Genomic DNA, 7,665 nt, shown 5'->3' with positions numbered 1-7,665 from the left:
GAAAAGATGGTACCCTCCCAGAGAGTGAAAGAGAGAGATGCAGCCAGCTGAGAAAAAGGGGGAGGCAAGACTGAACCCTTAGTTTGTCTCATTTTCTCAGAAAACTGAGATCTTCAGAAAGCTGAATTTTGCATAGCTATTCCAAACCAAACTTCCCAGGTCTCTCTGGTCTACTTAAGCAAAATTATCAAGTTGACCCAAAATAGGAGTAGAGTCCTTGAGGCACAGTAGCAATAAAGTGACTTTTTCCTATCAGTTCACTACAAGCTTGCTGTTGCTACACCAGTAATTGCAACAAGGCAGAGGATCATTGTAACAGACTGGCCTATTTTTAACAACAAACCAGGACTGAAACTTTTCTCCCTTCTCTGTTCTCAACTGTTATTCCTCTTTCCTTTCCCACATTTAACCATTTCATTACTGAAAAAGCAGGAAAATAGTAGCAAAAAAATATAGAGGAAACAAATGACATAGGCGAAGTTCCTGAAAGAAAAAGGTCTGTTTCTTCCATTTCATCAAAAAAATCCAGAAATGTTTTGAAAACCAAACTTTGGGGCATCTTTTTTATTACCCAAAGAATCCAATACCTAATAAAAAGTATTTTGCTTGAAAATCATGCACCAGCTCTGTTAAATAAACCACTGAAATAAGTTCTGTACCTTGTAAATATGTGAGCATCTGCTAAACAACATACCTTATGAATAATTCAGTGTGACGGGATACTCCTGTATTTGGAGGGAAACATTCATCAAAATTCTTTGGAAGTTATTTCTGTCTGGTGTGTAGAGTTTACTAAGCTGTTTCCTAGGCTCTTCGTCAAAGAGAATTCATATAAAATATAATTTTAAATATAATTTTAAAATAGCTACTTATTAGGAAGAACAGATGGTGCATTCATACACCACAAAATTGCAAAATTTTAGCAACCTTGAATATCAGGTTCTTGAGTTGTAACTCATTCGCACTGGAAACTTAGTTAACAAGTCAGAAAAAACACATTCAGAATACTGCAGAACTGTAAAAGAAGCGAGTGCTGACACATTGAATAAAATGCATCTATTTTTATGTCGAGTCCTGATAACAGTACACTTTTTCATTTTCAGATATGAAATGAAAAAGAATTCAGATCTTTCCAGACTTGGCCAAGGCACCTGATTCACAATGGAAAATATTTTTATGTCATGTCAGCATCACTTTTTTTCCAAATTAAGGGCTGTGGTACTGAAACCTTTCTTTCATGATAGCGTCGATTTCTTGCCAGTTCTCTCTTTCCCGTAACAGCGTCACGTGTTGGAGATGCAGCACAGAAGCATTTCAGTTCACTCAGCTTTGCACATAAGTTTGCAAAATCATTTGCACATCATTATGCAAAATTACATAACAAAATGTGTCTTTTGTGATGAAACCCTGGAGGAAAAATGCGAGCTTCAAACCAAATTTCCCAAACAAATTAGTCTGAATCAGGCTTTTTAACTGAAAAATTACCAGAAAAATGGTTATATATATCTAAGGTGTCAACGGAAGCATTTAAGGGCCAAGGCTGAAGACTCAAGTCTTCCTTTCAGTTTAACTGACTATCCCTGTCACTAGTTAATATCTGGAACTGAATGGCGAACTGTTATGACTGTGTTAGCAAAATTAAGTTATTGAAAGATAAATCGATAAACTGGGAAACAGAGAAGTATCAACACTGCAGAAAAGGTAGCATTACTCAGACAAGTATGGAAGGCAGCTGGAAAACAGTGACATAAATTCTTAGCAGTTGTGCACTGCACCAGGACCTATAAACGGTGGGGCTGGGTCTGTCTAGCTCTCGCCATGACTTTGCACCCCAGTTCAATGAATTCTTGAAGCACCTATAAAAAGTCATCTCCGATACTTTTTGGCACAGGCTGAAGTCCCACTGGAGTCAAAGGGACTTGAAGAGTACAAGTGCAGGGCTTGCTTAAGACACTGCAGACTTTGCACCTCCAGCTTTCAGCTAGTCTTTTATTGTCTGCCAGAGGGTTAGGACCAGGCATCACTCAGAACCCCAAAAGAAATCTGCTTCCTGCAAGATTCCCAGACTGATATATTTTCGGTGTAATGTGATGCTTTAGTCCCATTCTTTACAGCCAGCATATATCTCTAGTACCTTGAACTTCTCATAACGCCTCTGGTATCTTAGTGTGTAACTCCCATGCTCTCCCTGCCTGCGTTTCTCTTCTGCTCTTTCCCATAGTTGTCAACATTTCAGAAATTGGGTTGGTTGGACATGAATACTGACCACGTTTTTTATCCCTCTAACCACCTTCTGCTGCTTTTAGTGTTAGTGCCACCACTAACCTGGGATGTGCTAGAGGATGATGCCTGACTAGAAAAACTCACTTCTAGCAAGTGCCATCCTTACTGTTATTCTTCATTCAAGTCTACAGGCATTGCCTCAACCTTTTCAACAACAGCCACCAACAACAAGTAGCACAGTTCCCTGTACCTCAGCAGAACTCTTTCTGAAATTGCAATGCTGCAAAACACAAACATGGGTCCCTGTGAACTTGAGGGCGGCATCTCTACCAGGTGAACTGCTCATTAAACAAACAGGAGATAAGCTAAGCTTGCTCCATCATTGCAGCTGTATACAGGTCTCTGGATTAGGAGACAAGTCAACAAAAGTTTATGTGCACTTGTTCATAAGAGCGCAAGAGAGAGACTATTGTCCTCTCCCTTGTTTTCATCTGCAGTGAAAGGCCAAGATCAATTTAGAAGTTATCTGTATCTTGATCGTCTTATCCAGTGAAGAGAAAAACAACATTTCAGTGTATCCAAAGTAATAGTAGACACACATCTCACATGACTGGCTGCGAATATTAGAGACCTGAGAAGAACACTTTTTTGCCATTACAATAGTTTTTTGCAGCAGCTGGCAGTACCCTCTGCTGTCAAACATTAATGAGAAATCAATTCAAGTCAAGGTGGTCCCATATCACAACTTTGTTCTCTATCTTCAGCACAGGAAGTCACTTCATCAGGTTTCACTGAGTACCCACCTGGCCCAAAGCTAGCATAACTGTTCACTGATATCACCTAGATATTTCAGGGCAGAGCATGGTGGGCCTGCACCCACTCAGTCCTCACGTTTGATACCACTCTGGAAACTTCAGCTGACCCATCCTGACTTTGACTTTCTCACCAGCCAAACTCACATTGAGAAAGAGGGCTTAAAGTATTTCTGTCAAGGAATGCCAGTGCTGTCTAAACGATCTGACTTTCTGATTGTAGTCACACGTGGCATGCATTCACAAGGTTTCTTCAAACTGGGAGTGAGTACTGTGAGAACTGATCTTCAGTGAGATCCTGGCATGTACTCCGAAGCTATTGAGAGCAAGAGCTTCACTGCTGTCCCTACATCCTTTCTAACCACACTGAAATTGCCACTTTCCAATAGTTTTGTTTTTGAACTGTGTCCTTTCATTATTTTACCCTTCCCCTTTTTTCAGAGCAGAAGATTTCCGAATAAAAGATTGTCCTGGAAGTGTATGATATAAATAACATCTCCTGGGTGTGACAGGCTCTCCAAATAGCTGACTAAGTCAGAAAAGAGCATGAAGAAATTTTCTTTCCTTTTTTTTCCTCAGTATGATAATCAAAACTAGTAATCTCTTCCTCTTGAGTCATCCCAGCTATGTGAGAGTGGTAGGCCAGGCTGCAAGGGCTAGCCTCATTCAACATTTCGTGGGAATCAAATTCTCTTCAGCTTAGCTTCTCTCTTGCTTCTTTCTTCCATCTGTCTTGTTGCCTCCTCAGGATGTCCTAGACTTAATTCACAGTAATTAAGCCTGTCCTAGAAATCCAGCTTAAGAAGATGAGTTTCTCCTGCCAAGAGCTCCCTTTATGCTATTTTCTTCACCACACCTTCAGTTTATTGCATAGTTGTTATACAGTGCATCTTGCTCTTGCTTACCTCTTGGAATATATTGCAAGATTATTATTTATCTACAGGAAAGCAACTGATAAATAGCTGCCCTGCTATTCTTCTGTGGGAAATTCACATTTCGCATAAGAACATTAGATACTGAATACAGTGGGCCACAAAACATTTCCATCTGTTTAATACAGTTGCATCCCTCAAATGCTGCTTCATGAAGATAAGGTAGATGTGGTCCTAACTTCGTCTGTGACTGCCGTCCCTCTGTAGGCTCCTTCACAAGGTCAAGGGAGAAAGCCAGATGCCTCCAGAGGAAAACTCTTCTCAGTTCAGGTGCATCAGTCAGCTATGTGAATTAGGTAGGGTTAAACCAGGCAGGTTTTTCCCACTGTCTCTCCACACTCCCAGTAGGTCCTTCCTGCACATTTACCCCACTGTCCTATTTCTGGCCTCTCCTTATCAACCTGTCCTCCTGGCCCATACCCACCTCTTTTATCATATACACATGGCATAATGTCTTGGGAGCAATCTTATTTCCTTGGAGAATATTCCCTAGACTCTGCGCTTAATAATTTCTCCTAAAATTAGGCTGGCTGTGCCTCTCCTTTGCTCCACCCTCATTGCTTGCTTAGTGGATGCTAACTAACCTGAAAATGTGTCTGCTTCTAAACCCTTTACTCATCTGGGAAGCATACTAGTACTTCAGGGTGAATAGCATCCTGAGAATAAATTGCTTAGTATTGAATTGCCACTAAATTAATACCAGTCTGTGGACTTTGAGGTAATCACCCTACTCTGCTCATCTTGGTGCATTCTTGTTGCCCTTCCTGTTTTGGAAGGTGGTTCCTTGTTGGGAGTTTCATGGGACCCTTAGTGTCAGAAAGTAACTTGCAACAAGAGGCTGTACAGACTGAGTCTCTGCAGGCTCATTTTGCTCTTGCATTGTTTCTACCTCTGTCTTGTTGCCTCTTCAAGATGTAGTTCCCTAGAGTGCACAGTGATTAAGGCTGTCCTCGGTACCTAGTTTCAGAAATCATATTTTTGAGGTAGATTCCTCTTTTCCTCTGGGGCTGTCAATTTACACAAGCTTCCTGCCAGTTTACTACACAAGCTGGTGATGCAAAGTCATACCCAAACCCTTTTTCACTTTACAAAAAGTTTCAGTTCTCCCTCCAGTGGAAGACTGTACATTGCATCTAAATCCATTCAGCATTAATTAAGGAACTTTTTCATGTTTATTTCCCAGCTGTAAGGCCTTCTTGTGGCCTGAAGAAAGATTTCCCTGTGGATCACCTGTACACTACCCAGGCTGATGGTTTGGAGAACTTCCAAGGTTGGTAAGACAGCGAAGAACTAGGCTGGACAAGAGCAGGATCTCACTGTACAAGCCATGTGCATGTGCCATTTGCTTTACTCCATTAGTAATAGCTAGTTACGGTTAATAACATCTCAGTTATTTTTTTCCATAACAGATGCTGTGATTCAGTCCAAAGTGTTCCTCAGTCTGGAGGACACCAGAGGGGAATGTCACTCTTAGGGAGCATCTCTTCTGCCTGTGGTGAGGACAAGCCTTGGTGGCCAGGCCCCAGACAGCTTTGGAGTAACCACATTGAACCACATTACAAAACCTCACATTTGTGTACAAGCTTTCAGGGGAGAACAGAAAGCGAAGCGTCAGTCAGCACGTCCTATTGTTCCAGCCTCATGCATGCACTTGGGTTGTGGTGTTCCATTTTTCTAACGAGCGCTCTCTCATCAGAATAATCAGGCACAGGAAAACTGATTGTACTGAAAGACAGGATTGCGTGCAAATAAAGTTTCCAGATACGAGGCAGACTCATGGCTTCTAGGCTGTTTTCAAAAATTGGTGAGTGGTAACGATGCTGGGTCCAAGCCTGCAAACTTTGTTCCCAGGAGTAAGCCAGGCCCTGTTGGTATGCTCCCATTCTGTTATCACAACTGGAAAATGAGCAAAGCAAGAGCAGGCCAAAGACTTTCCTCCAGATCCAAGCACTATTATTGCACTATTCTTCTAAGCTGTCCTTTGTTTCTAATGGCCCAAGGAAAATGGCGTCCCAGATGACGCCGGTGGAGATGCTGACACTCCCTGTGAGCTGGGCTGCTGGAAGCCAAGTGCTCATAATCCTGGGTACTGAGCAGTGAGCATCACCCTTCTGTCTCCTGTTTAAAAATGACAGGTGTTGCTGTGGAGGGGCCACCAGTATTCAGCTAAATTTTCCTTCCAGTTGAAATGAAACATTGCTCCTCTCTCTGCATGGCCACTGCTGGTGACGGCCATTGTCCCTCTCACGCCTGCAGGCCTCGGAGGAGCCCCTCGCCTGGGGAAGGCCTGTTGAATGGGAGGACCGTTTCTGCTCTGGTGCTGCCTCTTGCTAGAGGTCCAGCAAGCGCCGATCGTTGATGCTATGCTGACTTGTGAGAGCTGAGGACACAGCTCTCCGAGATCTCCTCTTCATTTAAGTATCCTTCTATACTTAGGTATAATTTTTCCACAAAAAGAAAGAGAAAAAGGAAGCCATCAAATGACTGTGCAAGAGAAACACGACCTCTGGAGTATCCTGACCGTTCTGTAAAAGGCTCTTTTGCAAAAGAGCTAGCAACCGCCTCAAACAGCCCAAGGACGAGGTTTCATTGGGTTCTCCATCATGCGGTGGTCATGATATGCTCTTGTAATACAGGTCTAGGACCAAATTCTGCACATGGCATCCCACCCATAGGGACTCTATTTGGCTAAATATTGCTTGTTCCTTCAGATCAGTGAAGCCAGGTTTGCACTCAACAAAACCAGAAAGTACAATCATTGCTGGGCAGGGTGGACTCTGGCCACTTAAAGCCACATGCAGACAAGCCCATAGCAGAATTTTTTATCCCAGTTCTTGGCACTTTGCTGTACCGTAACCAGATGGCCACAGGTGAAGGAGACATGTGCCGGCAGACCGCCAGGAGCTCTGCCTGCGGGGAGGCAGCATGCCCCGGGGGAACAGACCAGCTGGGCTCCCGGTAGAGGCTGGACTCTACGAGCCATAAATGGGATTTCTGTGCCACTGCCACCCTGAAGATGCTACCATTCCCCATGATGCTGCTTATCATCCAAAATTTTCCCACCTTGCCATTCTGCCCTTATTTTTGACAGTTTTGTCCTCCTGGAGACACCATCCCAAGTGGCTGAGAGTACCATCTAGAGACCATCGGGCCTCCTGCTCGGTGTTCATCTGGACTAGCCTGCTTTTCAGGTGCTCATTCTCTCTCCTTCCCAAGCCTCACTCCTGCCACAGTGTCTCACTTTTTCTGGGCAGGGTGCTGGGAAGAGACGGAAACGAGCATTTGCAGACACTTTGAGCTGTCTCCTGAATAAATGGGAGAAAACTAAAGGATCCCCAGACCGCAGGGATTATTGGTTTTATAACTATTTCAACAGCTCCATCAGCGGTGGCATGTAAAAGGAGCTCATCATTTATAAATTGACTCTTCCAGGGATCAAAGGCCTGTCAGGGCAACAATTAGTTCTGGTAATTTATCAGCTGTTTGAGCTTGTCAGGTGGAGAGAGAAGGGCAGTTCTGCATCAGCTCCACTGCAAAGTTCTTACTGTAGCCAGAGCCAGGTAGGATGTGCGGGTCAGTCATTTGCTCAATATTTCATGTCCTCCGATGTTTTGTCAGTCTTTCTGATACCTGATCTGATTTGGTTAGGCTGTCAGGTGAAAAGGAGGCATCTCTTAGCACGCTAATGTCACCCAAGC

Source organism: Ciconia boyciana, chromosome 2 (assembly GCF_034638445.1).
Source record: "Ciconia boyciana chromosome 2, ASM3463844v1, whole genome shotgun sequence".
Taxonomy (NCBI): Eukaryota; Metazoa; Chordata; class Aves; order Ciconiiformes; family Ciconiidae; genus Ciconia; species Ciconia boyciana.
Note: the sequence above shows the minus strand (reverse complement) of the source record.